General features: G+C 48.5%; 1 protein-coding gene across 1 annotated transcript in view; it reads right to left on the bottom strand.

Moving 5' to 3' along the window:
* Positions 1–9,724, bottom strand: part of CSNK2A1 (casein kinase 2 alpha 1) — a 71,513-nt gene extending 61,789 nt beyond the window's left edge. Inside the window, exon 1 of the mRNA XM_070744409.1 lies at positions 9,554–9,724. The gene's annotated coding sequence lies outside the window, so the exon portion shown is untranslated. The remainder of the gene's footprint in view (positions 1–9,553) is intronic.
* Positions 9,725–12,112: the final 2,388 nt, after the last annotated feature.

Genomic DNA, 12,112 nt, shown 5'->3' with positions numbered 1-12,112 from the left:
AGCCATGCAATGCCAGCCGGCGGGTCCTAGGGGAAGAGCTTTCTCTGTTGCGGCCCCGATCTTCTGGAACCAACTGCCCCCCCCCCCTGAGATTTGCACCGTCCCCACGCTCCTCGCCTTCCAAAAGGCGTTTAAAAACACATTTTATGCCAGCAGGCCTGGGGATCGTGAGCGTTAGTTCCGCTCCGGCCAGTAGTATGAATGAGGGATGACTGATTGTTTTATACAGTGGTGCCTCTACTTACGAACTTAATTCGTTCCGTGACCAGGTTCTTAAGTACAGAAGTTTGTAAGAAGAAGCGATTTTTCCCATATGTAAAAGCAAATAATGTGTCCGATTGGGGAAACCACAGGGAGGGTGGAGGCCCTGTTTCCTCCCAGGAGATTCCTAGAGAGGCCCCACAGAGGCTTCTCCCCGACTTTTCCGGCCCTGTTTCCTCCCAGGAGATTCCTAGAGAGGCCCCACAGTGGTTTCTCCCTGCCATTTCTGGCCCTGTTTCCTCCCAGGAGATTCCTAGAGAGGCCCCACGGAGGCTTCTCCCTGCCATTTCTGGCCCTGTTTCCTCCCAGGAGATTCCTAGAGAGGCCCCACGGAGGCTTCTCCTGCCATTTCTCGCCCTGTTTCCTCCCAGGAGATTCCTAGAGAGGCCCTAGGGAGGCTTCTCCCTGCCTTTTCCGGTTACAGTTTCGGAGGCTTTGGTTTGTAAGTGGAAAATAGTTCTTGAGAAGAGGCAAAAAAAAATATTGAACACCCAGCTCTTATCTAGAAAAGTTCGTAATTAGGGGCGTTTGTAGGTAGAGCTACCACCGCATTGGGTTTTATTTTATTTTTCTTAATGTTGTAATTGTATTTGTACTATTTTTATTATTGTCTATATTTTATTCTATAAGCCGCCCTGAGTCCGCGAGAAGGGCAGCCTATAAATTTAGTAACTAACTAACTAAGTAAATAAATAAATAAGTGGTAATAAAAGAAGAGTCATTCCAGGCATGCTCTACATCAGTGTTTCCCAACCGTGGCAACTTGAAGAGATCTGGACTTCAACTCCCAGAATTCCCCAGCCAGCATTCGCTGGCTGGGGATTTCTGGGAGTTGAAGTCCAGATCTCTTCAAGTTGCCACGGTTGGGAAACACTGCTCTACATATCCTTCCAGAACTGTAGGAAGAACCACCACCCAATGTCTGAACTACTGGCACCAATATTTTTGGCACACTCCCTCACCTGTGTTAGGAAAACAGTGGGATGTGGCTCTCCCGAAGTTTCACTAGGATTCCTGACAACCAGGACTGTTTTCCCACAAAGATTATGGAGGGAGCACACAACACACATCGGGGAAAGGGGCAAATGTTATGTCCTTGTTGGAAGGATTAGGACCCCCTCAACTTCGTTATGGGTAGCCCTCCACTTAGAATAGTTCATTTAGTGACTGTTCAAAGTTACACACTTCGATGTTTTCACACTTACGACCGTTGCAGCATTCCCATGGACACATGATCCCAAGATTCAGACTCTTGGCAATATTTTTAAGATGGTTGTAGCATCCAGGGATCACTTGATTCCCTTTTGCCAACTTCTGAATTCTGAATAGAATAGAATTCTTTATTGGCCAAGTGTGATTGGACACACAAAGAATTTGTCTTGGTGCATTCCCTTAACAACCATGTTGTTAGCTTCACACACACCCTTGCAATGATTCACTTAACAACTGTGGACAGAAAGGTCGTAAAGCAAGGCAATGCTAACTCAATCAATGTCTCGCTTAGCCACAGAAAGTTTGGACTACCTGTATAACATTTTTTACTTAAAATAACAGGCTTGGAAAAGCCTCAACAGGTTTCAAACACAAGAAAAAGTTTCCAAGCTGTTTTGCTTGGACTGTTTTTAAAACCACAGGATTGCTTAGTGATCACCAGCTGGCTCTTGCAAGATTGCCCAGCTGAGGGATGGAGTAATGATGCCCTAAATATATATTCAGTCAGCAGTAGTAAGGAGAAAAAGGCCCTTGACGTTCTCTGAGTTTGGCAGTTATTTCATTAGCCAACTAGGTAACCACATCAGTGTTAGAAGGGGAATGGGGTTTGAGGAGTGGAGGAGGAGAACTATGGGGCCCCTGGTACTCTCTGAGCTTGGTTTTCTTGTAGACGTTTTATTAACCAACTAGATAACATTATCAGTGCTAGATTAGCACTAATATTATCTAATCGGGTCATGAGATATCCCGTTTAGAGAGCACCTTAATCAATGACCCCTTAATCGTCATAGCCGCCCAGCGTCCATTGGAGTTGGGCGGCATACAAATCTTGCTAAATAAAACAAAATAAAATCATCCTCTGTTCTGCAAACTCCACTCCCTTCCAGCACTGAAGATGTTCAAGAGAGCACAAAGCCCATAATCCTCCTCCTCTGCAAACCCCACTTCCTTCTGACACTGAAGATGTTCCTTACTCGGGTCACAAAACCTCTGCAAGGAAACAACCGGGCCTACAGAGCACCGAAGGCTCCAGAGTCAGTTGTTGTCCTGTTCTTCCTTTCCACAAACCCCCTCCCTCCTTCCAGCCCTGATGAGGTTACCAAGTTTGGCAGTGCAACATCTGCAAGGAGATACAAGAAAGATCAGGAAGCACCAAGAACCTCCAAATTCAGCCCCAAGCTCTTTTTAACCAGGGGACCTGGGAATGAAATAAACAACAACAAAACAACAACAACAAAAGTTAACAGAATAGAATAGAGGAAGGGAAGGAGGAAAGGAAAAGAAAGAAGGAAAGGAAAAGGAAAGGAAAAAAGGAAAGGAAAAAAGGAAAAGAAAGGAAAGGAAAGAAGAAAAGGAAAGGAAAAGAAAGAGGAAAGAAGAGAAAGGAAAGGAATAGCGGAAGGAACGGGAAGGGAAGGAGGAAATGAAAGGAATTTCTGACAGTCTCAAAATGGGTGAACAGTGCAGTCAGGTGGTAGGAAAAGCAAGTGGGATGCTTGGCTGCATAGCTAGAGGTATAACAAGCAGGAAGAGGGAGATTGTGATCCCGCTGTATATAGCACTGGTGAGACCCCATTTGGAATAATACTGTGTTCAGTTCTGGAGACCTCACCTACAAAAAGATATTGACAAAATTGAACGGGTCCAAAGACGGGCTACAAGAATGGTGGGAGGTCTTAAGCATAAAACGTATCAGGAAAGATTAGATTAGATTAGATTAGATTTATTGGATTTATATGCCGCCCCTCTCCGCAAACTCGGGGCGGCTCACAACAACAATAAAACAGTACATAATAACAAATCCAATGCCCACCAATCTAATTACAGTTTAAAATTAATAAATTTATAAAACAATCCCAATGTATATAAAAACAAACACACAGTCAATCAATCAGTGGCAAAACAACATGGGCAAGGGGGAGATGTTTAGTTCCCCCATGCCTGACGGCAGAGGTGGGTCTTAAGGAGTTTACGAAAGGCAGGGAGGGTGGGGGCAATCCTAATCTCAGGGGGGAGCTGGTTCCAGAGGGTCGGGGCCCCCACAGAGAAGGCTCTTCCCCTGGGTCCCGCCAGACGGCATTGTTTGGTCGACGGGACCCGGAGAAGGCCGACTCTGTGGGACCTAACCGGTCGCTGGGATTCGTGCGGCAGGAGGCGGTCCCGAAGATATTCTGGTCCGGTGCCATGAAGGGCTTTATAGGTCATAACCAACACTTTGAATTGTGACCGGAAACTGATCGGCAACCAATGCAGACTGCGGAGTGTTGGAGTGATATGGGCATACTTAGAAACGCCCATAATTGCTCTCGCAGCTGCATTCTGCACGATCTGAAGTTTCCGAACACTTTTCAAAGGTAGCCCCATGTAGAGAGCGTTACAGTAGTCGAGCCTCGAGGTGATGAGGGCATGAGTGACTGTGAGCAATGACTCCCGGTCCAAATAGGGCCGCAACTGTCGCACCAGACGAACCTGGGCAAACGCCCCCCTCGCCACAGCTGAAAGATGTTTCTCTAATGAGAGCTGTGGATCGAGGAGGACGCCCAAGTTGCGGACCCTCTCTGAGGGGGTCAATAATTCCCCCCCCAGGGTAATGGACGGACAGATAGAATTGTCCTTGGGAGGCAAGACCCACAGCCACTCCGTCTTGTCTGGGTTGAGTTTGAGTTTGTTGACACCCATCCAGGCCCCAACAGCCTCCAGGCACCGGCACATCACTTCCACTGCTTCGTTGACTGGACATGGGGTGGAGATGTACAACTGGGTATCATCAGCGTATTGATGATACCTCACCCCATGCCCTTGGATGATCTCACCCAGCGGTTTCATGTAGATATTAAATAGCAGGGGGGAGAGGATCGACCCCTGAGGCACCCCACAAGGGAGAAACCTAGAGGTCGACCTCTGACCCCCCACTAACACCGACTGCGACCGACCAGAGAGGTAGGAGGAGAACCACTGAAGGACAGTGCCTCCCACTCCCAACCCCTCCAGCCGGCGCAGAAGGATACCATGGTCGATGGTATCGAAAGCCGCTGAGAGGTCAAGGAGCACCAGGACAGAGGACAAGCCCCTGTCCCGGGCCCGCCAGAGATCATCCATCAACGCGACCAAAGCAGTTTCCGTGCTGTAGCCGGGCCTGAATCCAGACTGCTGGGGACCTAGATAATCGGCTTCTTCCAAGGACCGCTGGAGTTGGAGTGCCACCACCTTCTCAACAACCTTCCCCATAAAGGGAAGGTTGGAGACTGGACGGTAGTTATTAAGCACGGCTGGGTCCAGGGAGGGCTTCTTGAGGAGGGGGCGCACAAGCGCTTCTTTATAGAGTGATGGAAAAACTCCCCTCCCCAAGGAAGCGTTGGTAATCTCCTGGGCCCAGCTCCGTGTCACCTCCCTGCTGGCCGAAACCAACCAGGAGGGACACGGATCCAGTAAACAGGTGGTGGAACTCACAGCTCCAATGGCCTTGTCCACTTCATCAGGTGTCACCAAGTCAAACTCCTCCCAGACAGATGGATAAAGACGTTTAGCCCCAGTCACCTCGACTGACTCGTTGTCAGTCGACTCTGTTTTACAATTGGAGTCGAGGTCCGCTCGGATCCGAGCGATTTTATCAGCGTAAAACGTGTTAAAATCCTCGGCACTACTCTGCAAGGGCTCCCCAACCCCCCTCTGGTTAAGAAGGGAGCGGGTCACCCTAAACAGAGCGGCCGGGCGGGATTCCGCTGACGCAATCAAGGCGGAATGATACGCGCATCTTGCCGCCTTGAGCGCCACTTTGTAAGTCTTAATATGAGCTCTTACAAGTGTTCGGTCGGATTCGGACTTACTCTTCCTCCATCGCTTCTCTAGACGTCTCTTCTGGCGTTTCAACACCCGGAGCTCCTCGTTGAACCATGGAGCTCTACGGGGTCTAGTGCCACGGAGAGGTCGCAACGGCGCAATCCGGTCAAGAGCCTCCACTGCAGCCTTGTTCCAGGCCTCAGCAAGAGACTCTGCCGAACTGTGGACGAGTGTATCTGGAATAACCCCAAGCGCCGTCTGGAAACCTTCTGGATCCATCAGGCGTCTGGGGCGGAACCTCCTAATTGGTTCCGCCTCCCTGCGGGGAAGGATTGGAGCCAGGAAGTTAAGCCGCAGTAGGAAATGATCTGACCACGACACAGGCAACATTTCTAAGCCCCTTAATCTCAGATCATTACTCAGTTGCTCAGAGAGGAATATCATATCGGGTGCGTGTCCACCCTCGTGAGTCGGACCCTGAACTACTTGAGTCAGGTCCATGGCTGTCATGGTGGCCATGAACTCCTGTGCCAGTCCAGAGGAACCGCCGAGTGACGGTAGATTGAAGTCCCCCAGGACGATAAGTCCGGGGAACTCCACCGCCAACCCAGCCACCTCCTCGAGCAGCACAGGCAGGGCTGTTGACACGCAGCTGGGAGGCAGGTACGTGAGTAACAAGCCCACCTGAACCCCTAAGTCCAACTTCACCAGGAGGGACTCGCAACCCGCAACCTCTGGAGCAATGAGCCTACGCAGGCCAAGACTCTCCCTGGCTATAATAGCCACTCCTCCCCCCCTTCCCTGAGGTCGAGGTTGGTGCCAGACCCGAAACCCAGCTGGGCAAATTTCAGAGAGAGGGACTCCTCCCTCCGGGCCCAGCCAGGTTTCGGTCACACAAGCCAGGTCGGCCTCCTCATCCAGGATTAAATCCCGGATGAGGAGAGCTTTATTTACCACCGACCTGGCATTGAGTAGCAACAACTTGAGCCCAGGGCCAGAATCACACTCATCACCAGTGCCTTGAGTTAAGCTCATGGAGCCGGAAGAAGGGATTGCTACTAAGCAGCGATCCCTCCTTTCCCTGGAACGGCTAGCTCCATGGCTTCCGCCATACCTGCCTCTCCCCAGCAAGACCGGAATATTTTGACCCTCTGCCACCCCAGGGATAAGTGTCCCCGTCCCTCCTGCCCTTCCAGCGTCAGATGTGCCAAAAATTCCATTCATATCATATTCATTCATTTCATACATATTATAATCCCACCCACCCACTCCATTCCATCTATCACCCCGGTCCCATTCATTTTCATTCACAGCATTCCATTCATTCCAATAATTACTAAAATAATCACATTCACTCACGCCGACTTCATGAACTCAATCTGTATAGTCTGGAGGACAGAAGGAAAAGGGGGGACATGATCGAAACATTTAAATATGTGAAAGGGTTAAATAAGGTTCAGGAGGGAAGTGTTTTTAATAGGAAAATGAACACAAGAACAAGGGGACGCAATCTGAGGTTAGTTGAGGGAAAGATCAGAAGCAACATGAGAAAATACTATTTTACTGAAAGAGTAGTAGATGCTTGGAACAAACTTCCAGCAGATGTGGTTGATAAATCCACAGGAACTGAATGTAAACATGCCTGGGATAAACATAGATCCATCCTAAGATAAAATACAGGAAATAGTATAAGGGCAGACTAGATGGACCATGAGGTCTTTTTCTGCCGTCAGTCTTCTATGTTTCTATGTAAAGGAAAGAAGGAAAGGAAAAGAAAGGAGTGGAAAGAAGAAAAGGAAAGGAATAGCGGAAGGAAAGGGAAGGGAAGGAGGGAATGAAAGGAAAGAAAGGAAAATAAAGGACAGGAAAGAGGGGAAAGGAATGGAATAGAGGAAAGGAAGGGAAGGAGTGGAACAGAATAGAATTCTTTGGGCACACAAAGAATTTATCTTTGGTGCATATGCTCTCAGTGTACATAACGGGGTACAAATAAGCCATCAGGGAAGCAGAAAACCACCTCAAGAGAAGCTACTCCCAAGCGAAGGGGCTTCTGACTCAAGAGATCAACAAGCATGAGTTAAACAACCCATAATTATTTTCTAGCTGCCAGACACTGGAGCCCCACTGGTCTTTTCACACTCAGCTCAATTACCAGAAAACCACAGGTAAGGGAATTTTTTTTTTTAAACTTGCACACCTTGATCCTCTTTGATCAGAGGGAGCGATCCCTCAAAGCAGGAGAAAGAGATCCTTAAAAAAAGCACGTGTGGGGATGCCCTGTGCCCCCCCACCCCCCAGTAATGCAAGATGCAAACCAACGGGAATTAACAGCCCCTCCAAATTAAAACCCCAGTGATAACCCCACAACGTGTGTTTCCCCCCCCCCCACCGGGAGGAAGGTTGCTGGGAGGATGCAGCACTGCAGACCTCACAGGCAGCCTCCTTTCCCCCCCCCCCCTTCGCACAACGACAAATATCACACTGCCAACAAGAGTTGCAGCTTTTTTCCCTCTTTCCTCTCCAAGCCAAATGCCAGGATCTCAACAGGAGCAAAGACACCCCCCCCAATCGACCCTAAAGGAATGAATGAATGGGGGTGCAAATAGGAGAAATCCCCCCACCCATATAGGGAGGACTCCCAGATTCTGAATGAAGACTCTCCACCACTAAGCACCCCCGCCCCATAAACCAAGACCCCCACCCCTCCATATATCCATCAGATATTATTTATACATATATTAGCATCAGATCCTGTCCCATATGCTACACAGCATTGGTAGGAGGGAGGAATCTAATGCTATCCCCAATGTTTAGATGTATGGGGAGGGGGTGTCTTGGGTGGGGGCGGTTTAGGTTCATTGGTGGTGGACAATGCAGAACCCCAGGGTCCTCCCTATTTGGGGGAAGGGGTGTCCCTCTGCCTGCATCCCCATTAGTTTAGATCAGTGTTTCCCAACCTTGGCAACTTGAAGATATTTGGACTTCAACTCCCAGAATTCCCCAGACAGCGAATGCGGGGAGGTCTTGGTTGGGGGGGGGGGAATCTTAACTCAGAATGAGTGTCTTCCCTTGGGGGGTCTCCACCACCCGCTCCCCCATTGGTTTAGATATATGGGGGGAGTTTTGGTGGTGGGGAATCTTAACCCACAATGAGTGTCTTCCCTATTGGGGGGTTCCCCCTTGCCTGTTCCCCCATTAGTTTATATATATGGAGGAGTCTTGGTTGGGGGGGGGATTTTAACCCAGAGTGAGTGTCTTCCCTATTGGGGGATACCCCATGACTGCCCACCCATTAGTTTAGATGTATTGGGGGGGTGCTTGGTTGGAAGAGAATCTTAACCTAGAATTAGTGTCTTCCCTATTGGAGGGTCCCCCTGCCTCTTCCCCCATTGGTTTAGATATATGGGGGGATTCTTGGTTGAGTGGATAGAATCTTAACCCACAATGAGTGTTTGCTATTGGGGGGGGGGGTCCCCATGCCTATTCCCCCATTGGTTTAGATATAAGGGGGGAGTCTTGGTGAGGAGGGGGGATGATCTTAACCCAGAATGAGTGCCTTCCCTATTGGGGGGTCCCCACTGCCTGCTCCCCCATTGGTTTAGATATATGGGGGAGTCTTGGGGGGATCTTAACCCAGAATGAGTGTCTTCCCTATTGGGGGAGGGTCCCCCCTGTCTGCTTCCCCATCAGTCAGATATATGGGAGGGGTCTTGGTTGGGGGGCAGAATCTTAACCCAGAACCTTGAGAGCCTTCCCTATTTTGGGGGGGAGGGGTATTGTCCCCCTGCTCGCTCCGTTAGTTTAGATATATATTGGGGGGGGGGTTGGATTTGGGGGGGGGGGTCCATGGTTCTCCCCTTTTCAGAATACATCCCCAACCAGACTTCCTTCGCAGCAGGGGTGTGTCCCTCTCCCCCCTTGTTTTTTGGGGGGGAGATGAGAGAGACCCTCCCTCCCCCCATCCCCGCCTGCCAAAGTTCCACCCATCCCCCACCCGGGGGGGGGGGGGGGGGGCGAATGTAGCTCAGCTAGAGGGCGCCAGGTTGGGGGAAGAGCATTGAAATGGGGGGTGAGGAAAGGCCCTCCCCAAAGGAGCCTCGCCTCAATGGGCGGGGGGAGGGGTTCCCCATTCATGTACACCCCCTCCTTTTTCCCCTCTGCCCCCCCTCCCTTCCTGGAGGCTACAGCCGCCGCCACCCCCCCCATTCATCGCCGCCCCTCCTCGGAAGGGGTTGCAATAAGGGCCCCCTCCGCCCAGCTCTCCCCCACCCCTCTCGGAGCCTCCCCGCCAGGCCGTTACCTCAGCAGCCGCCGGGCGCCCCGCCGTCCAGCCCGCCTCACCGGCCTCACACAGACAATATGGCGGCGGCACAAGGCTCGGCCGCCACCGCAGGGCCCAAAGCGAGGCTAGCCGGAAGCGGAAGCGACTCGCTTTCCTCCTGCTCGCTGGCCGCTCTCGCCCTCTCGCTCTATGCCTCCTCCCGCCTTCCGCGCTGGATGCTGGGAGATGGAGTTTGGTTGAGCGGCGTGGTCTGCCTCAGTTCCCTTCTCTTGCTTCCACTCCATATTTTTTTTCTTTCTTTCTTTCGTTCTTTCGTTCTTTCGTTCTTTCTCTGTCTCTCTCTATTTCTTTCTCTTTTCCTCCCTCCCTCTCTTTCTCATAGTAATCAACGCCTGGAACGCACTATCAGATTCTGTGGTTTCTACTCCTAACCCCAAAACCTTTAACCTTGGACTATCTACAATTGACCTCTCCCCCTTTCTAAGGGGTCTTTAAGGGGTGGGCATAAGCGCACCACTGTGCCTACCGTCCCTGTCCTATTGTCTTCTTTTGTTACTTTTTATCACTACTTATCTAATGTTTTATTTGTACAAATTATCACCCTATAATTGTTTGACAAATAAATAAAATATTTATTTATTTATTCATTTGTCCAATACACAAATACATAGGAAGAAAAATAGACATGTGATAATATAAAAGAGGGTGAAAGTGAACTTAGAGGAGAGGATATATGAAAGAAAGAAAATATATATGATAAGTGAGAGAAAGGAAAGACAATTGGACAGGGGACGAAAGGCACACCAGTGCACTTATGTGCGCCCCTTACTGGCCTCTTAAGAACCTGGAGAGGTCAATCGTGGAGAGTCTAAGGGAGAAGTGTTGGGGGTCAGGGGTTGACACAATTGAGTCCGGCAATGAGTTCCACGCTTCGATAACTCGATTGTTGAAATCATATTTTTTACAGTTAAGTTTGGAGCGGTTCGTATTAAGTTTGAATCTGTTGCGTGTTCTTGTGTTGTTGCGGTTGAAGCTGAAGTAGTCATTGACCGGTAGGACGTTGCAGCATATGATCTTGTGGGCAATATTCAAATCGTGTTTTAGGCGCCGTAGTTCTAAATAGTATAGAAGAAAATTCTAATAGACAAGGGTACAATGAGCTAACTATAAAATAAAGTATTTAATTACAATAAATTGAAGAAGAATTGTAAAACAACTATGTAAGACCAATTATGAAATGTAAATGTGTTAAGCAATAAGGTGCATCTTATATATTTATATATATATTTATATTTATTAGATTTGTATGCCGCCCCACTCCGAAGACTCGGAGCGGCTCACAACAATAATAAAAGCAATAAAACTGGAACAAATCTAATATTAAAAGAAAAAATATATAAAACCCCAACAATTAAAACCATACAGCACATACATACCAAACATAAAATATAAAAGCCTGGGGGAGATGTCTCAGTTCCCCCATGCCTGGCGATGTAGGTGGGTCTTGAGTAATTTGCGAAAGACAAGGAAGGTGGGGCCTGTTCTAATCTCCGGGGGGAGTTGATTCCAGAGGGCTGGGGCCGCCACAGAGAAGGCTCTTCCTCTGGGGCCCGCCAAACGACATTGTTTGGTCGACGGGACCTGGAGGAGGCCAACTCTGTGGGACCTTATCGGCCGCTGGGATTCGTGCGGTAGAAGGCGGTTCCAGAGGTATTCTGGTCCAATGCCAGGTAGGGCTTTAAAGGTCATTACCAACAATTTATACTCCAAAAAATATGGTACCTAAATTCACAAACCAAGCAGGGTAGCATTTGCAAGTCCGATCAGCACCGATCAGCATCCAATCACGATTTTCCACTAGGGGGCGTTTGAACTCTACCCATGCTCCTTCCCCACAGCTGTATGCTCAGCCAATGCTAATAAATTGCTACAACGCATGTTAGGCAGTGCAGTGTTATATAGTTCAGAATTAAATCCTGGTGCTGAACGAAAGTTTGTTTGTTTATTTTTTTGTTTATTTTTTGTTTATTTGTTTTTGTTTATTTATTTATTTGTTTGTTTGTTTGTTTATTTATTTGTTTATTTGTTTGTTTGTTTGTTTGTTTATTTGTTTGTTTGTTTGTTTGTTTATTTGTTTATTTGTTTGTTTATTCATTCATTCATTTATTTATTTGTTTGTTTGTTTATTTATTTATTTGTTTGTTTATTTATTTGTTTGTTTATTAATTAGATTTGTATGCCGCCCCTCTCCATAGACTCGGGGCGGCTCAAAACAGCAATAAAACAATTCATGACAAATCTAATAATTTAAAAACATTTAAAAAACCCCATTATTAAGCAGACATACACACAGACATACCATACATAGGCCCGGGGGAGATATCTCAATTCCCCCATGCCTGGTGGCAAAGGTGGGTTTTAAGGACTTTACGAAAGGCAAGGAAAGTGGGGGCACTTCTAATCTCCAGGGGGAGCTGGTTCCAGAGAGTCGGGGCCGCCACAGAGAAGCCTCTTCCCCTGGGACCCGCTTTGCTGTGCTGTTATAAAACGTATCCGTAAAGGAGAATAAATATGTAA

The sequence above is a fragment of the Erythrolamprus reginae genome, chromosome 3 (assembly GCF_031021105.1).
Source record: "Erythrolamprus reginae isolate rEryReg1 chromosome 3, rEryReg1.hap1, whole genome shotgun sequence".
Taxonomy (NCBI): Eukaryota; Metazoa; Chordata; class Lepidosauria; order Squamata; family Dipsadidae; genus Erythrolamprus; species Erythrolamprus reginae.
The sequence above is the reverse complement of the archived record's forward strand: the minus strand, read 5'-3'. Positions and strand labels throughout refer to the sequence as shown.